This window comes from Pongo abelii, chromosome X, assembly GCF_028885655.2.
Source record: "Pongo abelii isolate AG06213 chromosome X, NHGRI_mPonAbe1-v2.0_pri, whole genome shotgun sequence".
Classification (NCBI taxonomy): domain Eukaryota; kingdom Metazoa; phylum Chordata; class Mammalia; order Primates; family Hominidae; genus Pongo; species Pongo abelii.
The window spans coordinates 126,416,258-126,438,821 of record NC_072008.2 but is presented as its reverse complement, the minus strand read 5'-3'; the positions used below and the strand labels follow the sequence as shown (position 1 = coordinate 126,438,821).

Below are 22,564 nucleotides of genomic sequence, written 5' to 3'. Positions count from 1 at the left end.
TCATATCATCAGCAAACAAGGATAATTTGACTTCTTTTACAAATTGGATGCCCTTTGTATCTCTCTTTTGTCTGACTGCTCTAACTAGCACTTTCAGAATAACAGTGATGACAGTGGGCATCCTGTCATGTTCTGGATCTTAGAGGAAAGGCTTTAAGTTTTTCCCCATTCAGTATAATACTAGGTGCAGGTCTATCGTATACGACTTTTATTATGTTAAGGTATGTTTTTTCTATCCCCGGATATTGAGGGTTTCTATCATGAGGAAATGTTGAATTTTGTCAAATGCTTTTTCAGCATCAACTGCAATGAAAGGTTTTTATTTCAAACTGAAACTGAAGGTTTTTATCCTTCATTCTGTTGACAGGCTGTATCACATTGATTGGTTTGTGTATGTTGAGCCATTCGAATCCCAGGGATAAATCCCAGTTGGTCATGATGAATGATCTTTCTAATGTATTGTTGAATTTAATTTGCTAGTATTTTGTTGAGGATTTTTTTTTCTTTGAGACAGAGTCTCGCTCTGTCACCCTGGCTGGAGTGCAGTGGTGCGATCTCGGCTCACTGCAAGCTCTGCCTCCCGGGTTCATGCCATTCTCCTTCCTCAGCCTCCTGAGCAGCTGGGACTACAGGTGCATGCCACCATGCCCAGCTAATTTTTTTGTATTTTTAGTAGAGACAGGGTTTCACCGTGTTAGCCAGGATGGTCTCGATCTCCTGACCTTGTGATTCACCCGCCTCGACCTCGATTACAGGCATGAGCCACCGCGCCCGGCCGAGGATTTTTGCATCAATGATCATCAGAGATATTAGCCTGAGACTGAGTCTTGCTCTGTCGCCCAGGCTGGAGTGCAGTGACACGATCTCAGCTCACTGCAACCTCCGCCTCCCAGGTTCAAGTGATTCTCCTGCCCCAGCCTCCCGAGTAGCTGGGATTACAGGCACGCATCACCACGCCCAGCTTTTTTTTGTATTTTTAGTAGAGACAGGGTTTCACCATGTTGGTCAGGCTGATCTCGAACTCCTGACCTTGTGATCTGCCCGCCTCTGCCTCCCAAAGTGCTGGGATTACAGGCGTGAGCCACCATGCCCGGCCGTGGTTTTCTTTTATTGTGTCTTTGTCTGGTTTTGGTATCAGAGTAATGCCAGTCTCATAGAGTGAATTTAGAAGTATTCCCTCCTCCTCTATTTTTTGGAATGGTTTGAGTAGGATCGGTATTAGTTCTTCTTTAAATGTTTGGTAGAATTCAGCAATGAAGCCTTTGGGTCCTGGGCTTTTCTTTACTGGGAGACTTTTTATTACAGCTTTGATCTCATTACTTGCTTTTGGCTGTTCAGGTTTTGGATTTCTTCCTGATTCAATCTTAGTAGGCTGTGTGTGTCTAGGAATTTGTCCATTTCTTCCAGATTTTCCAATTCATTGGCATATAGTTGCTCATAGTAGCCTCTAATGATCCTTTGAATTTCTGTAGTATCAGTTTTAATACCTCCTTTTTCATTTCTGGTTTTATTTGGATCTTCTCTCTTTTTTTCTTAGTTAATCAGGCTAAATGTTTGTTAATTTTCTTTAACTTTTCCAAAAAATATCTTTTTGTTTCATTGATCTTTTGTATTGTTCTCTTCACCTCAATTTCATTTATTTCTGCTCTGAACTTCACTATTTCTTTTCTTCTACTAATTTTAGGTTTGATTTGCTCTTGCTTTTCTAGTTCTTTAAGATGCATCATTAGATTATTTATTCGGAGTTTTTCCTCTTTTTTGGATGTAGGCACTTAGAGCTATAAACTTTCCTCTGAGTACTGCTTTTGCTGTATCCCATAGGATTTGATAGGTTGTGTTTCCATTATCATTTGTTTCAAGACATTTTTCAGTTTCCTTCTTAACTTCTTCACTGATCCACTGGTCATTCAGGAGCATATTGTTTAATTTCCCTGTATTTGTATAGTTTCCAAAATTCCACTTGTTATTAATTTCTAGTCTTATTCCATTGTGGTCAAAGAAGATGCTTGATTATTTCAATTTTTGAATTTTTTAAGACTTGTTTTATAACCTAAGATATAGTCTATCCTTGAGAATGATCCATGTGCTGAGGAAAAGAATGTGTATTCTGCAGCTCTTAAATGAAATGTTCTGTAAATATCTATTAGATCCATTTGGTCTACAGTGCAGATTAAGTTTGATGATTCTTTGTTGATTTTCTGTCTGAAAGGTCTGTCCAATGCTGAAAATGGGGTGTTGAGGTCTCCAGCTATTATTGTTTTGGGACCTATCTCTTTCTTTAGCTCTAATAATATTTGATTTATATGTCTGGGTGCTCCAGTGTTGGGTGCATATATATTTAGAATCGTTATATCCTCTTGCTGTATTGACCCCTTTGTCACTACATGGTGACCTTCTTTGTCTCTTCTTCTGGTTTTTACCTTGAAATCTATTTTGACTGATGTAAGTATGGCAAATCCTGCTCTTTTTTTATTTCAATTAGCATGGAACATATTTTTCCATTCCTTTATTTTCAGTCCATGTGTGTTTTTATAGATGAAGTGTGTTTCTTGTAGCAACAGATCAATGGGTCTTGTTTATTCATCCATTCAGCTACTCTATGTCTTTTGATTGGAGAATTTAGCCTATTTACATTCAATGTTATTATTGATAAGTAAGGACTTATTCCTGCCATTTTGTTATTTGTTCTCTGATTGTTTTGTGGTCTACTCTTCCTTGTTTCATTCCTGTATTCCTCTAGTGAAGGTGATTTTCTCTGGTGATATGACATAATGTCTTTCTATGTTTTTTTATCCATTATATGTTCTTCAGTTTGAGGTTACCATGAGGCTTACAAATAATAACTTATAACCCATTATTTTAACCTGATAACAACTTAACACTATACACATAAAGGAACAAACAAGCAAAAAAAAAAAAAAACAAAAAACAAAAAACAAAAAAACTAATAAAAACTCTTCACGTTAACTTCATCCCCACCGCTTTTTAACTTTTTATTGTTTCTATTTAACTCTTATTGTATTGACTATGTCTTGATGAGTTTTTGTAGTTGTTATTTTTGATTGGTTCATCATTTTGCCTTTCTACCTAGTATAAGAATAGTTTACACACCACAGTTACAGTGTTATAATATTCTGTGTTTTTCTGTGTACTATTACCAGTCAGTTTTGTACCTTCAGGTGATTATTGCTCATTAATGCCCTTTTCTTCCTGATTGAAGTACTCCCTTTAGCATTTCTTGTAGGACAGGTCTGGTGTTGATGAAATCCCTCAGCTTTTGTTTGCCTGGGAAAGTCTTTATTTCTCCTTCATGTTTGAAGGATATTTTCATCAAATATACTATTCTAGGGTTACAGTGTTTTTCCTTCAGCACTTTAAATATGTCACGCCACTCTCCTAATCTGTAAGGTTTCCACTGCTGCCAGATGTATTGAAGCTCCATTCAATGTTATTTGTTTCTTTTATCTTGCTGTTTTTAGGATCCTTTCTTCATCCATGACCTTTGGGAGTTTGATTATTAAATGCCTTGAGGTAGTCTTCTTTGGGTTAAATCTGTTTGGTGTTCCACAACCTTCTTGTACTTGGGTATTGATATCTTTCTCTAGGTTTGGCAAGTTCTCTTGTTATCATCCCGTTAAATAAACTTTCTACCCCTATATCTTTCTCTACCTCCTCCTTAAGGCCAATAACTCTTAGATTTGCCCTTTTGAGGCTATGTTCTAGATCCTGTAGGTATGCTTCCTTGTTTTTTATTTCTTCTTTTGTCTCCTCTAACTGTGTATTTTCAATTAGCCTGTCTTCAAGCTCACTAATTTTTTCGTCTGCTTGATCAATTCTGCTATTAAAGGACTGTGATGCATTCTTTAGTATGCCAATTGGATTTTTTTTAGCTCCAGAATTTCAGCTTGATGCTTTCAAATTATTTCACTCTCTTTTGAAAATTTATCTGATAGAATTCTGAATTCCTTCTCTGTGGTACCTTAAATTTCTTTGTGGTTCTTGCAGACTCACAGGGGTACTGCCTCGATGGTCTTGGACAAGATCTGGGAGAATTCTCTGCATTACCAGGCACAGAATCTTGTTCCCTTCGCTTACTTTCTCCCAAACATAGTCTCTCTCTCTGTTCTGAGCCACCTAAATTTGGGGTGGGGTGACACAAGCACCCCTGTGGCCACCACCACTATGACTGCACTGGGTCAGACCTGAAGCTAGCACAGCGCTGGGTCTCACCCAAGGCCTGCTGTAACCTGTCCCTGGCTACTGCCTATGTTCGCTCAAGGTCCTGGGGCTCCACAGTCAGCAGGTGGCAAAGCCAGCCAAGCCTGTGTCCTTCCCTTCAGGGCAGTGAGGTCCCCAAAGCCCCAGGTGGGTCCAGAAGTTCCATCTGGGAGTCAGGGACTACAGTCAAAAACCTTAGATGTTTACCTGGTGTTCTATTGTATTGTAGCTGAGCCAGCACTCAAACCACAGCATTCAGTCCTTCCCACTCTTCTCTACCCTTTCCAAAGGGAGAGGAGGTTCACCCCATAGCCACTGCCACCCCAGGCCACAAGGAGTACTGCCAGATTATCGCAGATGTTCTCTTAAAGCCCAACGTCTCTTAAGTCAGCTTGTCATGCATGCTGCCTGGCCTGGGATTCACCCTTCAGGCCAGTGGGCTTCCCTCTGGCCCAGGGCAGGTCCAGAAATACCATCCAAGAATCAAGTCCTAGAATTGGGGATCCCAAGAGCCCACTTGGTGCTCTACCCCCTGTGGCAGTGTTAGTATGTAAGGTGCAACACAAAGTCCCCTTTACTTTTCCCTCTGCTTTTCTCAAGCAAAAGGAGTTTTGTCCCATAGCCACCACAGCTGGTAATGTGCTGAGTCTCACCTAAAGCCAGGAAGTCTCAGAGGTTCACCCAAAGGCTTTGATGTAGTACCTGGGTATTGCTGCTGGTTATTCAAGGCCCAAGGGATCTTCAGTTAGCAGGCGATGAATGCTGCCAGGACTGGATCCTTTCCTTCAAGGAAGTGGGTTCTCTTCTGGCCCAGGGTATGTCTAGAAATGTCATCTGGGAGGTAGAACCTGGAACAGGGACCTCACAACTCTGACCAGTGCCCTATCCTGCCATGGCTGAGCTGTTATCCTAGATGCAAGACACAAGTCCTCCCCACTCTTCCCTCTCCTCTCCTCAAGTGGAAAGAAGGGGTCTCTTTTGGAGCCACAAGCCATGCAGCCTAGGATTGGGGGAGGGGTGATGCCAGCACTCCCTTAGCCACTGCAGCTGGTGTCTCAGTATGGCGCATGCCCCCACAGTCCAATGTCTCTGGGCGTAATTCAACACTAGGACTCATGACGAGTTGCAGTCCTAATGGCCTAGAATGTTCTTCAAGTTTACTTGGAGACAGAGTGCTATAGTCCTCATTGGTGAGGTTTGTGAAAACTCAAGTTCCAAACACCGAGACTGGTGATTCCCCTCTGGCTAGGGCTACTTTAAATGCTCCCTCCAAGGGCAGGCATCACCTGAGTTTGGTCTGGGTTTCCTTTCTGCTCTAACAGGACAGCACTGAGTTCAGTGCCTCACAATTGCTGTGTTCTCCCTCCCCCAGCACCCAGAGATGCTCTTCCCACCACGCCATTGCTGCCGGGGGTGGGGAGGGGTGGTGTAGGCAATTCCAAGCTGTTTTTTAATCTCTTCAGTGCCTCTTTTAGCAGTATGAACATGAGGGCTCACCTGATTTTTGGTTCTTATGAAGGTATTTCTTCTGTGTAGGTAATTAACTTGGTGTCCTTGTGGGGGCAGAGTATGATCGGTGGAGCTTTCTATTCTGCCATCTTGCTCTACCCTCCTCCAGCTTTTGTCTGTCAGGATTCTTGCCAAATGGCCTTCCTCTCCTGGCAACTCTCAAATCACCCTGGGAGCCTGCCATTTAACAATAAATACATTATAAACAGCAATAGGCCAGGCACATGGGCTCACACCTATATTCCCAGCACTTTGGGAGACTGAGGCAGGAAAATTGCTTGAGCCCAGGAGTTTGAGACCAGCCTGGGCACCATAGCGAGACCCCACCTGTAAAAAAATTTAAAGATTAGTCAGGCCTGGTAGTGTGTGCCTATAGTCCCAGCTACTCTGGAGGCTGAGGTGGGAGGATCACTTGAGCTCAGGAGGTAGAGTGCAGTGAGCCAGGATCACACCACTGCACTCCAGCCTGGGCAACAGAGTAAGACCTTGTCTCAGAAAAAAAAAAAAAAAAAATGGCTGGGCACGGTGGCTCACGCCTGTAATCCCAGCACTTTGGGAGGCCCAGGAGGGCGGATCACGAGGTCAGGAGATCGAGACCATCCTGGCTAACACGGTGAAACCCCGTCTCTACTAAAAATACAAAAAATTAGCCGGGCGTGGCGGCGGGCGCCTGTATTCCCAGCTACTCGGGATGCTGAGGCAGGAGAATGGTATGAACCCAGGAGGCAGAGCTTGAAGTGAGCCGAGATTGCGACACTGCACTCCAGCCTGGGCGACAGAGCGAGACTCTGTCTCAAAAAAAAAAAAAAAAAAAAAAAAAAAAAAAGACAAAAGTATTACAGTGAAAATCTGTAGTGCTAGAAATAATAGTAAGAGTTAACTTTTTTGTTTGTTTGTTTGTTTTTGAGACAGAGTCTCGCTCTGTCACCCAGGCTGGAGTGTAGTGGTGCGATCTCAGCTCACTACAACCTCCATCTCCTGGGTTTAAGAGATTCTCATGCCTCAGACTCTCGAGTACCTGAGATTTCAGGTGTGTGCCAGCCCGGCTAATTTTGTGTGTGTGTGTGTATTTTTAGTAGAGACAGGGTTTCACCATGTTGACCAGGCTGGTCTCGAATCCCTGACCTCAAGTGATCTGCCCGCCTTGGCCTCCCGGAGTGCTGGGATTACAGGCGTGAGCCACCATGCCCAGCCAAGAAATAATAAATTTTATTTATTTATTTATTTATTGTGAAGGAGCTTTGCTCTTGTTGCCCAGGCTGGAGTGCAATGGCACAATCTTAGCTCACTGCAACCTCTGCTTCCTGGGTTCAAGCGATTCTCCTGTCTCAGTCTCCCGAGTAGCTGGAATTACAGGTGCCTGCCACCACGCCCGGCTAATTTTTTGTATTTTTAGTAGAGATGGGGTTTCACCATGTCGGCCAGGCTGGTCTGGAACTCCTGACCTCAGGTGATCCACCCGCCTGGGCCTCCCAAAGTGCTGGGATTATAGGCATGAGCCACCACACCCGGCCCATAAATTTTAATTTTATAAAAATTACACATATGCTATCTAAGTTATGACAGATCTTACATGCATGGGAATTGATATATAACCACATGTACATATATATTTTAATCTACTTTCATACACTCTGACAGTCACAGAAACTAAATCTGAATGATGACAAATACCACGTTTGGTCATTAGTATTAACGTGCTATTCAGATCTGTACGTGTGCATAAATACCTTCATTCATAACCCATCTATACAGGTACATAAGCAGGGCCCACTTTTCACTGCAATGCATTTCTGGATATTGTGTTGTAAATGGTATCATCATAAAGTGGATTCTGTTTTTCCAAGGCTGTAATTGAGGGTTTGCTCCTGACAAATAACTTGTCTTCAAATAAATAATTGCTACAACTAACCATATGTCATTAAAAAAGAAATGCTTCAAAATAAACTTCTTCAAAAATTAAAACAATGAACTTCATTTAGTCATGTAATAAAGGACCTTTATGTTTTAGACATACATTTTCTCTGTCCTGTAACTTGTACATAAATGTTCTGTGAAATTTATCTTACAAGGGTCCTTGAGGTACATGTAGCACAGGACACAGAAAACCCAAGTCTATCATACACTATACTAAAATAAGTAATGTAGCTGTAATAAGCATTAAATATTTAACAATTGTGTTTACCTTCTTAGAATCCTGAAAGGATTTTATAGGGTCATCTTGACACAAGGCTCTAAAATGCTGCCCAGGGAAGTTTGCAATAAGGCCTCCTGTTCTTTTTTACAAACTTCCTTGAGCACCAAGCATGGCACCCAAACCTTTCAGTAAAGAAAGTTTTCTTTAGGAGCTAGGCCAAAGCTTTGAACACTGGAGGAGATGCTTTCACTGCAAGAAAGAATTGGGTCACTGCCAGACCCCTGCTGGGCCTCACACCTCTCAGAATCTACAGCCTGTGAAGTCCTCCAGTAGGTTCACATTTCCCACAAACTGCCTCTCAGCCTTATATCTTAGAGGCAGCTGCAGCCTGGCTTTATATATCCAACTAGGGCAAGACGCATCTAAGAACCACACCACTGCCCCTACCACCAATCACTCTGCAGAGCACAGGTGAGAAAATATACTGGTCATACCACTGCCTGGATCCTTCCACACCTAGCAATATAAGGAACACCAATAAAACAGCAACTCTTGCCTCCAGGTCCAAATACAGCTAAATTTGGGGATACCTGAGAGCCCCCTGTTTATCAGAAAATAGCAGAACTAACCATCTAACCAAATTTGTGATGAGCCAAACCCACCATACCTCAGTCACATCCCTGTTTTCCTCTGTCATCATTCAACATGTAAGCATCCAGTTTGACATACCTGCTTTGTGACCTTGGGCAAATCACTTGAGCTCTGTGCCTGTCTTCTCATCTGTAAAATTAAGGTCTACTCTTCATGAGGTTTTATGAGGATTAAATGAAATAATCTATGCAAAGCCCTGTTAGATTATTATTGTTATTATTAAGTTATGTTTTATTATTATTATTGTTCTTATCCTCTAACTGCATTCCCATATTGCTCTGTGCTTCTTCTCCCTGAACCTGACCTCCCACTTTTTTTTTTTTTTTTTTGAGGTGGAGTTTTGTTATTGTTGCCCAGGCTGGAGTACACTGGCAGGATCTCGGCTCACCATAACCTCCACCTCCCGGGTTCAAGCTTGGGATTCTTCTGCCTCAGCCTCCCAAGTAGCTGGGATTACAGACATGTGCCACCATGCCCAGCTAATTTTGCACTTCAGTAGAGACGGGGTTTCTCCATGTTGGTCAGGCTGGTCTCGAACTCCCAACCTCAGGTGATCCGCCTGCCTTGGCCTCCCAAAGTGCTGGGATTACAGGTGTGAGCCACCATGCCCGGCCCTGACCTCCCACTTCTGCCTTCACTCCTTACATGCTTCGGCTGTGCCTCCTGGAACACTATTCCATGATTAACAAACTCTTCTGCCATCCACAAACTCATCCCTGAATATCCACGTTCCTAGGTTTCCCATGAGGTTGGAGCTTCCTTTACAGCCCTTTCCAGTGAAAGTGATCTATACCAACACACCGCACGTACTGCATATGGAGGAGGTAAGGTGGGTATCCTCTTCCAACCACACTGCACCTTTCAAACCATTCCTCCTCCACCCTCAGGCAAAACCCCCTGATCCTTCTTCCTCTGAGTTTCATGATATTTGGTTACACCTTGACTCCACCTCTTTGCTGTCCTGTACTCATTCATCAAAGATGCTGGCACCTGGTTCACAGCCTTTCTTCTCACTCCTACCCCCAGGGGTGTTAAGCACTGCAAGAGAAAGTCACATAGATGAACAGGTTGTTACTACTCTGAATTCGTGGTCACCAACGTCAAGTGGACCTTCAATATTTCTGGGGATTCCTGTCATATTTTCAACTCACTCTCTCATTTTCCCAAATGATACTTCTCAATCTTCTTCATTTTCCTCAAAACTCCAACTACTCAGCTGCCCCAAAGAATTCACCTCTTAAAGATAAGATAGAAGTCTCCAGATGGAAACCAACTTCCTACTACCAAACTATAAATATATTCACAGCCATTGTTTTCTACTGTTAAAATGAAAGATATCCCTCTTCCAATCTAGGTGTAATTCCTCCATGTGCATTGTAGAGCCCATTCATGTACAGGTCTCCTCACTAGCCATACTCAGCCTATTATTACCTCTTTCCTATTTTCAACCTCTCACTCTCTACTGGCCCCTTTCTCTTGGCTTTTTCAAAGGAAGTACATGAATATTCCAACATTATATAACATCCAAACAACACAGAAGCCAACAATCATAGTAGCTAACATTTATTGAGGACTTACCATGTACCAGGCACTGTTGCAAATGCGTTCAGGTATTAACACATTTAATTCTCAGAATTACTTATAAAGTAGATACTATTAGTATTTTCTCTTTTCTTGAATTAAGAACCTGAGGAAAAAGAAATAGCTTGCCCAAGATTACCCAGATATGAAATACCAGAATCTGGATTTGAACTCAAGTAGTCACAACACTGTGCTCTCTAAATTACCACATTTAAAGTGTCCCTGCTGTGTCCTGCCCTGTCCTGCCCCACTCCACCTCGTTCTCCCTCCCCTCCTTAACTCTTCCCTTCCTTCCCCATAGGTAATGACTGGCAATAATTTTGTGTGTATATTGTGTGTACATTTGTGTGTATATCCTTCCAGAAATTTTTGGCGCATTTATATACCAGTACATATGTGCTTTTTATCTTTACCTGTTCAGAGAAACTTCTCTAGTAACAAACTATAGAAGTGACTCCTGAAAGTATAGTCTTACACACGTGCTTTTAAATTGATACATAATATTTGCATAAATTTATAGGGTATATGTAGTATTTCATTGCATGCATTGAATGTGTATTAATGAAGTCAGGGTATTTAGAGTATCCATCACCTCGAGTCTTTATCATTTCTGTGTGTTGGGAACATTTAAAGTCCTTTTTTCTTGCTATTTTGAAATGTACAATGCATTGTTGCAAACTATGGTCACCCTACTCTGCTATCAAACATTATAACTTATTTCTTCTATGTAATTGTATGATTGTACCCTTTAACCAATCTTTCTTCATCAACCCCCCCACCCACAAACACTTCCCACCCCCTCTGGTTTCTATCATTCTACTCTCTACCCCCATGAGATCAGCTTTTTTAGTTCCCACAGATGAGTAAAAACATGTGATATTTGTCGTTTTGTCCCTGGCTTATTTCACTTAACATAATGACCAGACATGTTGCTGCAAATGACAGGATTTCGTTTTTATGGCTGAATAGTATTCCATTGTATATAAATACCACATTTTCTTTATTCATTTGCCTGTTAATGAACATTTAGGTTGATTCTGCATCCTGGCTATTATGAATACTGCTACAATAAACATGGGGGTGCAAGTATCTTTTGGTTACACTGATTTCTTTACTTTTGGATAAATACTCAGTCGTGAGATTGCTGGATCATATGGTGGTTCTATGTTTAGTTTTTTGAGAAACCCCCATGCTGTGTTCCATAGTGGCTGTACTAATTTACATTCCCACCAACAGTGCATATGAGTTCCCTTTACTCTGCATCCTCACCAGCATCCGTTGTTTGCTTTTTAATAATAGCCATCCTAACTGGGGTCAGATGATATCTAATTGTGGTTTTGATTTGCATTTCCCTGATAATTAGCGACATTGAGCATTTTTTATATATCTTTTGGCCATTTGTGTGTCTTCTTTGGAGAGATGTCTATTCATGCCCTTAGACCACTTTTTTAATAGAATTACTTTGTTGTTGTTTTTGTCATTGTTTTTACTATGGTGTTGAGTTCCTTATATATTTTGAATATTAACCCCTTATCAGATATATAGTTTGCAAATGTTTTTCTCATTCCGTAGGTTGCCTTTTTATTTTGTGTTTCCTTTGCTGTGCAAAAGTTTTTTGTTTAATTAAGTCACATTTGTCCTTTTTGTTTGTTTGTTTTTGTTGCCTGTGCTTTTGAGGTCTTAGCCATAAAATATTTGCCTAGATAAATGTCCAGAAGTGTTCCTCCCATTTTCCTCTAGTAGTTTTATAGTTTTAGATATTATATTTAAGTCTTTAATCCATCTTAAATTGATTTTTGTATATGGTGAGAGATAGGGGTCGGATTTCATTCTTCTGAATATAAATATCCAATTTTTGCAGGACCATTTATTTGTGGTGTGTGTGTGTGTGTGTGTGTGTGTGTGTGTGTGTGTCCCAATATATCCATGTAACAACACCAGCACCATTTATTGAAGACAGTGTCTTTTCTCCAATGTATGTTCTTGGTGCCTTTGTCTATAATCAGTTGGCTATAAATACATGGATTTATTTCTGGATTATCTATTCTGTTCAATTGGTCTATGTGTCTGTTTTTATAACAATACCATGCTGTTTTGGTTATTATAGCCTTGTAATATAATTTGAAGTCACATAGTATGATGCCTCCAGCTTTGTTCAGAAGGCTGCTCCTTCTGAGACTCTTTCACTGATTCCTTCTTCTCTCCCAGAATGCTATCCTTGGTATTCTCTTCTCTGTCCACACTTCCTCTCTTGATAATCTCATCTTGTCTCCTGGCTTTAAACACCATTTATATCTCCATCCTAGACTTCTCCCTTAAACTCTAGACTTGTATATCCAAGTACCTACTTGACTTCTCTGCTTGAATATCTAAAAGACATCTCATAGCACATATCTAAAACTACCACCTGTTTCCTAAAAACTACTGAAATAAAATAAATAAATAAATAAAACAGTACTTCTAGTCTCTCCCCATTCTGCCTCTACACACATCCAAAAACTTATATTACTGACAGCCTTCAGTTGATGACAGTTGCTTCCTTTCACATGGATGGCACTGCATCCTTTGCTTAGATCCAAACTCTTCGGTATTTCTTTGACTCCTCTCTTTCTCTCACATTCTATCTTCAAATAATCAAAAAATCCTATTTACTTTTCAAAATATATCAATAATTCACCCACTTCTCACAGCTCTCACAGCTACCATCCTGGTTCAAGTCATCATTATCTGTTGCCTGGATTATTTCAATAGCCTCCTAACAGGTGTTATACCTCTGCCCTCTACCACAATCTACTCTCAACACGAGTCAGATTTTCCTATTAAAAATGAAAGTTAAATTAAAGTCTTTCCTCTGCTCAAACATCTCCAGTGGTTCCCCATCTCATTTAGAAGAAAACTAATGTCTGTACAATAGCTTACAAGGTCTTTAATTGTCTGGATTTCTGTTATCTCTTTAACATCATTTCCCACTACTCTCCCCTACTTTCTCTGACTCTTCTCTAGTCACACTAACCTACTTGCTATTTTTCTTTTCTTTCTTTCTTTCTTTCTTTGTTTTTGTTTTCGTTTTTTTTGACAGAGTTTCGCTCTTGTCGCCCAGGCTGGAGTGCAATGGCACGATCTTGGCTCACTGCAACCTCTGCCTCCCGAATTCAAGCAATTCTCCTGTCTCAGTCTCCCGAGTAGCTGGGATTACAGGCACCTGCCACCATGCTGGGCTAATTTTTTTGTATTTTTAGTAGAGACGGGGTTTCACCATGTTGGCCAGGCTGGTCCTGAACTCCTGACCTCAGGTAATCCACCCGCCTCGGCCTCCCAAAGCACTGGGATTACAGGCGTAAGCCACTGTGCCCCGCCTCCTCCTTCTGATTTTTCAAACACACTAGCCATGTTCATACCTTAGCATCTTTGCACTGGCTGTTCCTTCTACCTGGAAGGCTCTACCCTAGATCTCCAATGACTACATCCCTCCCTTCCTTCAAGTCTTTGCTCAAATGTCACCTTCTCAATGAGGCATTGCCCTATTCACTTCACTAATAATGTTATTTGCCCTCCCATCCCTTTTGCTCAGGGATGTAATTTTTCCATAGCATGCATTACCTTCTAACATACTATAAAATTTATTATGTTATTATTTATTGTGTCTCTTCTCAACCAGATTGTACGCTCAATGAAGGCAAGGATTTGCCTGTTTTTGTTCACTGTTTTATCCAAGATCCTGGCACATGGTACACATTCAATAAATATTTGTTGAATGAATAAATGGAATACCACATTAACCACCATTAAAGTTTCCTATTCCCCATTATAGCAACAGTCCTGGAAATAGTTTTCTATATTCACAATCAAGGTTAACATCATCGGTGATAGGTCATGTACCTTTGATATAATGTGATAATGGCACTTTACCTTCCTGATCTTCCTTCCAGAAATCCATAACCTCTAACTATGAAACAACCATCAGACAAACCCAAATTCTACAAAATACCTCAACAGACTTTTTAAAATTGTCCAAGTCATCAAAAACAAGGAATGTTTAAGAAACTTTCACAGCCAAGAGAATCTAAGGAGACATAATAACTAAATATGATATAGTATCCTGGATGAGATCCTGGAACAGAAAAAGGAACATTAGGTAAAAAACTAAAGAAATCTGAATAAAACATAGACTTTAGTTAACAATAATCAATATTGGTTCATTAGTTGAGGCACATGGCCTTTCCACTTTCTCTTTCTGTGTAGCCTAATCCCTCTCTTCTTAAATCTGGGCTGATCTTAGGGACTTGCTTAACCAAAAGAATGCAGCAGAAATGACATTCTGGGATTTACAAGGCTAGTTCATAAGAAGCCTTGCAGCCTCCACCTGGGCTTATTGGGACACTCCCTCTTGGACCCTTGAGGCACGATGTAACAAGTCTACCCTGAGTCTGTCATTCTGTGAGGAGACCCTAGCTAGCCACATGAAGGGATGTCTGGAGAGAGAGAGATGACCAACTTGCCCCCAACTGGTCTAGTCCTTCCTCCTTTCCCCCAAACCAAAACCAAAACAAGAACTAGGTCCTCTTGCAGTAATCTGTAACTCGGTAAATGGCACCATCATCCATCCATTTGCACAAGCCAAAAACTAGGAAGTCATCCTTGTTATGTGCTGTCCCTCATCTTGCCCACTAAATGTCTCCTAAAAGCTTGCTTGGGCCAGGCACAGTGGCTCATGCCTGTAATTCCAGCACTTTGGGAGGCCGAGGTGGGTGGATCACTTGAGGTCAGGAGTTCGTGAACAGCCTGGCCAACATGGTGAAACCCCGTTTCTCCTAAAAATACAAAAAAAAAAAAAAAAAAAAAATTAGCCAGGCATGGTGGCACACGCCTGTAATCCCAGCTACTCGGGAGGTGGAGGTTGCAGTGAGCCAAGATCACTCCACTGCACTCCAGCCTAGGCGACAGAGCAAGAGTCCATCTCAAAGAAAAAAAAAAAAGCTTACTTGTTCTTTCTCAATGTCTACCACTCCTACCACTTCTAGCTAAGATATCTTCTTTTCTCAGTAATAGCTTTTTAATTGATCACCCTGCTTTGACTTTTGCCCCTCATCCAATACTTTTTACAGTCAGTGTGGCCTTGTCACTTTTAAACTTTTTTTTTTTTTTTTTTTTTTTTTTTGAGACAGGTTCTCACTCTGTCACCCAGGCTGAAGTGCAGTGGTGTGATCATGGCTCACTGCAGCCTTGACCTCTTGGGCTCAGGTGATCCTTCCACCACAGCCTCCCAAGTAACTGGGACCACAGGCATGCACCAACATGCCTGGCTAATTTATTATTATTATTATTTGTAGAGATGGGGTCTCCCTATGTTGTCCAGGCTGTAAACTTTTCAATGATTCCTATTGCTCTTAGCATTAAAAACAAAATAATTAATATAGCCTCTGAGGCCCTGCATAGCGTGGCCAATATCTACCTCTTCAGCCTCATAAAATTCTCCACTTGATGTCTGAGCCCCAGCTACACCGGCTTTCTTTTGTCCTTCATATGCACTGGGCTTCCTCCTGCCAGAGGGTCTTTGCACATGTTTTCCTCTTTGCTTGCAATGCTTTTTTTCCCGCTTCATCTGGTTAACTCCTGTGCAGTCTTCAAATCTCTGAGGAAGTTTTGTTTGGTCAGGAAAACCTCCCTGACCTCATATTCTGTGTGCCTCTCCTACAGAATAATTAATTGAGTAATTAATAGAGAACTCATCACAGTTGTAATTTTACATGTATTTGCATGAATATTTGAATAATATCTATCTCCCTCACTAGACTGTCAGCTTCATGCGGCAGGCGCCAAGATTGTTTTGCTTGGTACTGTGCCCACAGTATCTAACACAATGCCTAATACATACAAGGTGTTAAATATCTATTTGTTGGAGGAAGGAAGAGGAGAAAGCAAGAAAAAGATAAGGAGAGAAGTAGGGAAGGAGAGAAGGGAGAGCAAGAGAGGGGAATCTCCCCCCATGACTGGCTATTTGTAAATGTTTATTCTCCTTGTATTTCTAACAGACTTTGCTTTATATTTCTTATTCATGTCATTATGTGCATAAAGGTCCATGACAGTCACGTGTTCTTGGTGGAGTGCACCTTTTATCAATATTAAATATCCCTTTGCCAGGCATGGTGGCTCATATCTGTAATCCCAACTACTCGGGGGGCTGAGGTGGGAGGATCACCTGAGGCCAGGAGTTCAAGACCAGCCTAGGCAACACAGTGAGACCCCTGTCTCTATAGAAAATACAAAACTTAGCTGGGTATGGTGGCATGCATCTGTTATCCCAGCTACACAGGAGGCTGAGGTGGGAGGATCGCTTGGTCCCAGGAGTTCAAGGCTGCAGTGAGCTATGATTCCACTCCAGCCTGGGTGATAGAGCAAGACTCCAACTCTTAATTTTTGAGACAGAGTCTCACTCTGTCACCCAGGCTGGAGTGTAGTGGTGCAATTTCAGCTTAACACAACCTCTGCCTCCTGGGTTCAAGCGATTCTCCTGCCTCAGCCTCCCGAGTAGCTGGGACTACAGGCACGTGCCACCACACCCAGCTAAGTTTTCATATTTTTAGTAGAGATGGGGTTTCGCCATGTTGGCCAGGCTAGTCTCAAACTCCTGACCTCAGAAGATCTGCCCGCCTCGGCCTCCCACCTCAGCCTCCCAATGTGCTGGGATTACAGGCATGAGCCACTGTGCCTAGCCCCCTTTGTCTCTTTTAATACTGTTGGCTCTAAATTTATTTTTGTCTAATTCAAATGTTATTGCTTTTTGCTAGCATCTGGAAAGCTCAAAGCTTCACTGTTTCTTTGCTCATCACTATTTCTTATATTCCACATGTTCCTCTTTTTTGGATTCATTTTTCATTTTGCTGTACTACATACTTGAGTAATTAATAGAGGCTCTGAATATGTGTGAATATTATAATCTGAAAATTGGAGTTTTGTTCCTTATATTATTTCCCCCCCACCACATCCATGCAGGGTCAATTGTGCTATTTATTCATTTTGGTTCTTCTCTTTTATGCTATATTTTTTCTCCAAATATTTCTGGTAATCCTTTGATATCTATGCACACTAGTGAATAAGGGATAAATCAGTTAGCAAAGATAGCTTACCTGGGTCTCCTCTGCAGTTACATTGGTCTGTGTCCCCTGACTGGCCTGTCTCCTGAGATAGAGGGCTTTGTGTAAGTGGGTTGAGTGTCTTGACTTATCAGGCTTCACTTTAAGGTGGGTGGGTACAGAGGAGATAGAAAGGCTGGTCTCTTCCCTCCCTACAAATTGTCAAAATAATTTTGCTCTAGTGTAATCACCCAGTGGGCTCTTCCTGCACACTGCACAGACAAAATCAATTCACTGAGACCAAGGTATTACAGTAAAGAAAGATTAATTGACACTAGGCTAGCAATACGGGAGACAGAGTTCTAACTCAAATCAGCCTCTTTAGAATTCTGAGGCTAGGGTTTTCATGGTCAACTTGGTGGACAGCGGGCTAGGGAATGGGTGCTGCTGATTGATCGGGGATGAAATCACAGGGGTGTGGCAAATGGTCCTCGTGGGCTGAGTCCACCTCTGTGTGGGGCCACAGGACCAGTTGAGACATAAGTTAGGGGTCCAGGCAGAGTCAGTTCGTTGCCGGAAAATCTGAAAAAAATCTCAAAACACCAGTTTTAGGCTCTATAATAGTGATGTTACTCATAGGAGCAATTGCGGAAGTCACAAATCCTTTGGCTTCTGACCACATGACTCCTGAGCAGTAAGGGTTTATACAAACTACACCTACATTTTTGCAGTATTCAAGTTCCTCCCATAATCCTAATCTTGTCACCTTTCATTAGTCTTACAAAGGCAGTTTTCAGGCCCTAAGCAAGGAGTGAGTTAGTTTTAGTGAGGGACTATTATCATCCTTAATTTTAAGTTAAGCTATAAACTAAATTCCTCCTGTGGTTAGCTTGGCCTGCGCCCAGTAGTGAGCAAAGACAGCTTAGAGGTTAGGAGCAAGATGGAGTTATCCATGTCAGACTTCTTTTACTGTCATAATTTTGTAAAGTCAGTTTCAATCCCACCTTTGGATTTCAGCACACTTCAATCCTGAGGTGTGAGTTACAGAGATGGGAAAAGGCGGATGACTACTCCAACTTCTTCCTGCTGATGGGACATAGTTGGAGTAGGGTTTGCCCCAGGGTAAGAGGAGTGAAACTGTCTTGCAGTTGTTTGTATGTATTCACAAGTGCCTAGTTAGGATCCCAAGGTCTGCATAACAAAACATTAGCACTCTTATCTACAACTTTAGTATAGTACTTAAGTGAACAGCAGACTTAAAATAAATAATAAGCCCTAACATAAGGAGTAAAAATCCTAGCTTCAGGTGTCACTGTAGAAATGATGTGAAGTCTTGAGGGACCTAGGTGAATGACCTTGAGAACCAATCATATATTGGGTCATCGGCAGAGACTCAAAAACAATGGACTGGAATCCAAAAACAATTAGCTGGAATCTAGTAACAGGTATACTACGTTTTTCCAAAACATAATTTTTCTCTCTCCAGTTTTTCAATTCTACCAAAGACAAATCATAGTAGGACCAATTTATTTGCAAAATAAGTATGAGTCTTATTATGCTTAGCTTAATTATTTGCATAAAGTGCAACAAGAAAAATTATTTGCCATAAAGGCTTTAAAAAAAACAAACAAACCTGGCGTTGCTGGAACTTCTCATAAGGAATCTCAGATTAGACCTTTTAACAGCCTCTTGAGCCCAGCCAGGGATTTATTTGTACCTGCAGATAACTGTGTGAATTGGGTGAATTGCTGTCTTCTCAAGGTACCAAAATAACTTGGAGTTCCTGGTCCTGTCAGAAAGTAACATTCTTTACTTGCCACAGGTTTGGAACCCTGTAAAGGACAAAGTAGAGGCCAGTTTTTCTAAGGGGCTCTTATCAGTTCTATAGGTAAACCTCAATTTGCCAATACAGTCTGAAAACATGTCATTACAGTAAAAGTCTTGGTAATGTAACCAGTGTCCTGAATTGTGTTCTGTTACAAAAGAAAATGGATTCTTATTGAACTTATACAAATAACTATATTGCCATAAGTTAAGAATAATCACAAATAGTTTGCAAATTCTGGAGAAGTCAGGTAGAGACAAAGAAATATGCTCCAAATTTTGTTCACAGGAGTATACTCTACTCAATTGTTAAAAGCTGTCGAATAGCTCAAAAGAAAAAAAAAGTTGGCCAGGTATGGTGGCTCTCACCTGTAATCCCAGCACTTTGGGAGGCTGAAGTGGATGGATCAGTTGGGGACAGGAGTTTGAGACCAGCCTGGGCAACATGGCAAAACCCCGTTTCTACTAAAAATACAAAAATTAGCTGGGTGTGGTCACGAGTGCCTGTAATCCCAGCACTTTGGGAGGCTGAGGTAGGTGGACCACTTGGGGACAGGAGCTTGAGAGCAGCCTAGGCAACATGGCAAAACCCTGCTTCTACTAAAAATATAAAAATTAGTTGGGTGTGGTCATGTGTGCCTGTAATCCCAGCTACTTGGGAGGCTGAGACAGGAGAATTGCTTGAACCAGGAGGCAGAGGTTGCAGTGAGCCAAGATCACACCACTGTACTCCAGCCTGGGTGACAGAGCGAGACTGTCTCAAAAGAATTTTAAAATGTTTAAAAAGAAAAATGTTTTCTTAACTCTGAAAAGCAAAACAAAAAGGATCAGCAACATTTTAAGCAAAAAGTCATAAAAAGATAATTTCAGTCTTCTATTAGTTCAGTCCACGTGATTAACTCCTGCTCTATTTGATATTGGGCCAACAATCCTTATGGACACATAAGCTCTCCATGAGAGCCCTGAAAGTTTTTTTCTTTATTCCAATGACACAATTTCTAAAGTTATCAGGAAACTGCATTCAAGAGCCCCTGTCAGAGTCCCATAGCCGAATATAAAACCACCTTTTGAAAAGGATCAAAGCAAATCAATTGTAGATGACAAGAGAATCAGAACACCCATGGTTAAAGACACAATTAACAAAGAAATTTGGTTATTTTGTGGCATACAACAATCTAACATAATAATCATAATTATTACTGATAACATACATAAGTCATATTAAAATTATAGGATCTCACATAATTCTAGAACACACATTAATAACACATTCATAAAAATACATCCCAAAGAAAGCCAAATGCCATTTCACACATGACAATGCTCCCTGTATGATTGTAACATACCAAATAAGCCAAATATGTCTCTTTTGGACATCAGGGGACGCAATATCTTAAAAAAATTAATGAGGACAAAAGGACTGAATTTAGAACTTGAAATTTTTATTTTGGAAGATCTGCCAAATATCAATGATTAAAAACACTTGATATCAGAAAATAGGATCACAGGTCATTCAATTAGCCAAAGTGATAACTGAAAAAATTTCAAAAAGGCAAAAATCTTTACTCATTGGGAGACCCAGCTTTCCAAACAACAAGACCCAATAAAGACAGCATGGGACCAACTGAATCTGTCTCTTCTCTCTCCTTTCTTTTTTCCTTTTGTCCTGCAGTTTACCCAAAAGGCAAACACAAATCTTTATTATTTTAATATTACATGAAAATCTTGATCAAAAGAGAAAACCAAATTTTGCCTTTGCATTAGTATACTATTAATGTTAAACCTATTTTAATAAAACTTTATAAACAGATCTGTCCAATCTTAATCAGTTTGACCATAAGTTAAAATTTTTGTAAACCTTTTATAACTCTTTACAATTTTCTATTAAAGAGCAGATCGATGCTCCAAAGAAACCCTGTTATTCTGGCACATGGACCCAGATATGCTTTTTATTTTTATGTTTAATTTATAGAAAAACTAAATAATCCCCTTCAAATTGTGTCCAACTTGTTCACACACAGAACTTCCTTTATAAGATCAATGTTTTACAAACTTCTACAACTTGCTTAAGGCTTCAGTTTTGTCCTATCATTCTTTTAACTTAGGACATTCCATAAAAACCTCTGAACTAGACACAATTACTTTCCTTTTAACAAAAAAAACATATTTCCATGCCTTCTTATAACCTCTTACCAAAACACATTCTACTTTCTTTATATGCCTTACATGTAACTATTTTGCCAGTAATCTCAATTACATATGTTACAATGTTAACTCTCAGCAATTTTTATTCTAGTGAGAAACTTAGTAAGTAAGCAACTTTGACAGTGTATCAGATTTCAGAGCCCAGGACAAGGACAGAGCTGTAGACAATGTCTGACTCTTTCCAGACTAGCTAGGGGACACAGTTAACTCCATATGTCCCCAGGCCTTACCTAGAATCTAATGGCTGTAAAACAGACAAGTCAAACAATTATCAAAAATGTCATAGTAGCAGTTTATGACCTTAAAACATCTGACAAAGACTGTCTGACCTGCCTGATTCAGAATAAATGTCTAAATTCTGAAGACATCTTTATTTTATTTTACCAAAAATCTTAAAACTATATTTACCAAAGATTACTAATGCCACATGAACTAAAAAGCATTAAAGTTTCTATTTTTTCAAGTGTTTATATTTATTGAAGCCAATTAATTAGAGCTCTTTCATATATTTTGGTTATTGAAACATCACACACAGGACACATATAAATGTATAGACAGACAGACAAAAGCAGATCTGGTAGAGTTATAAGATTCTTCATTTGCCAGTTTTTAAATTTCTTTTCTCCATTTCAGACCAGTCTCTTAATTACTTGTTCCCTGCCCTGAACAATTGTTGGCAAGGCAACTCTAAATTTGCATTTCTAAAGGGACAATTCTTAGGTGAAACAAGATAGACGATTCATATTTTACTCAAACCAAGGAAAAAATGGTGCAAGTAAAAGTTCAGTTAAGACAGCCAGGAAAAGCAGACACCCTTACATGTGGACATTTCCTTAAAGATGTAAGTTTCTTCATTGGACTACTGGCTTTAAGATGGAGCCTTTTAAGGAACAGGGTCAAGGAGGCATGCAGTTTCTAGGGCCTAATAGGCAGTCACAGCTGGAAGGCAGAACAAATCCCCAAAAATCAAGGATCCCATTTTCACACCAAAGTCTGGGTCCCCCAGAAAAACTAAATACTGTGGGATGACACAACACAATGCTTTTACCTGAATCCCACTGCAAAGGCATTCCTCTGAGGCTGGTGGCCAAACCAAAGCCAATCAACCCATTCTATAATCAGGCCATCCCCCATGAGAGCCTGTATTAGTCCATTCTCACGCTGCTGTAAGGACATACCTGAGACTGGGTAATTTATAAAGGGAAGAGGTTTAATTGACTCACAGTTCCACGTGGCTGGGAAGGCCTCAGGAAACTTACAACTCACAGCAGAAATGGAAGCAAACACCTCCTTCTTCACAGAGCGCAGGAGAGAGAAGTGCAGAGCAAAGTGGGGAGAATCCCCTTAGAAAACCATCAGATCTCAT

At 40.7% G+C, this 22,564-nt stretch overlaps 1 long non-coding RNA gene and 1 pseudogene across 1 annotated transcript in view; both read right to left on the bottom strand.

Moving 5' to 3' along the window:
* The window catches only part of LOC112130757 (uncharacterized), a 47,433-nt gene that overhangs the window by 2,517 nt on the left and 22,352 nt on the right, over window positions 1–22,564 (bottom strand). Inside the window, exons 2-3 of the long non-coding RNA XR_008518158.1 lie at window positions 5,716–5,904; window positions 4,921–5,039 (exon numbers count right to left, since the gene is read on the bottom strand). This is a non-coding gene — a long non-coding RNA (uncharacterized LOC112130757). The remainder of the gene's footprint in view (window positions 1–4,920; window positions 5,040–5,715; window positions 5,905–22,564) is intronic.
* LOC112131236 (small nucleolar RNA U3) lies at window positions 10,487–10,569 on the bottom strand (annotated as a pseudogene).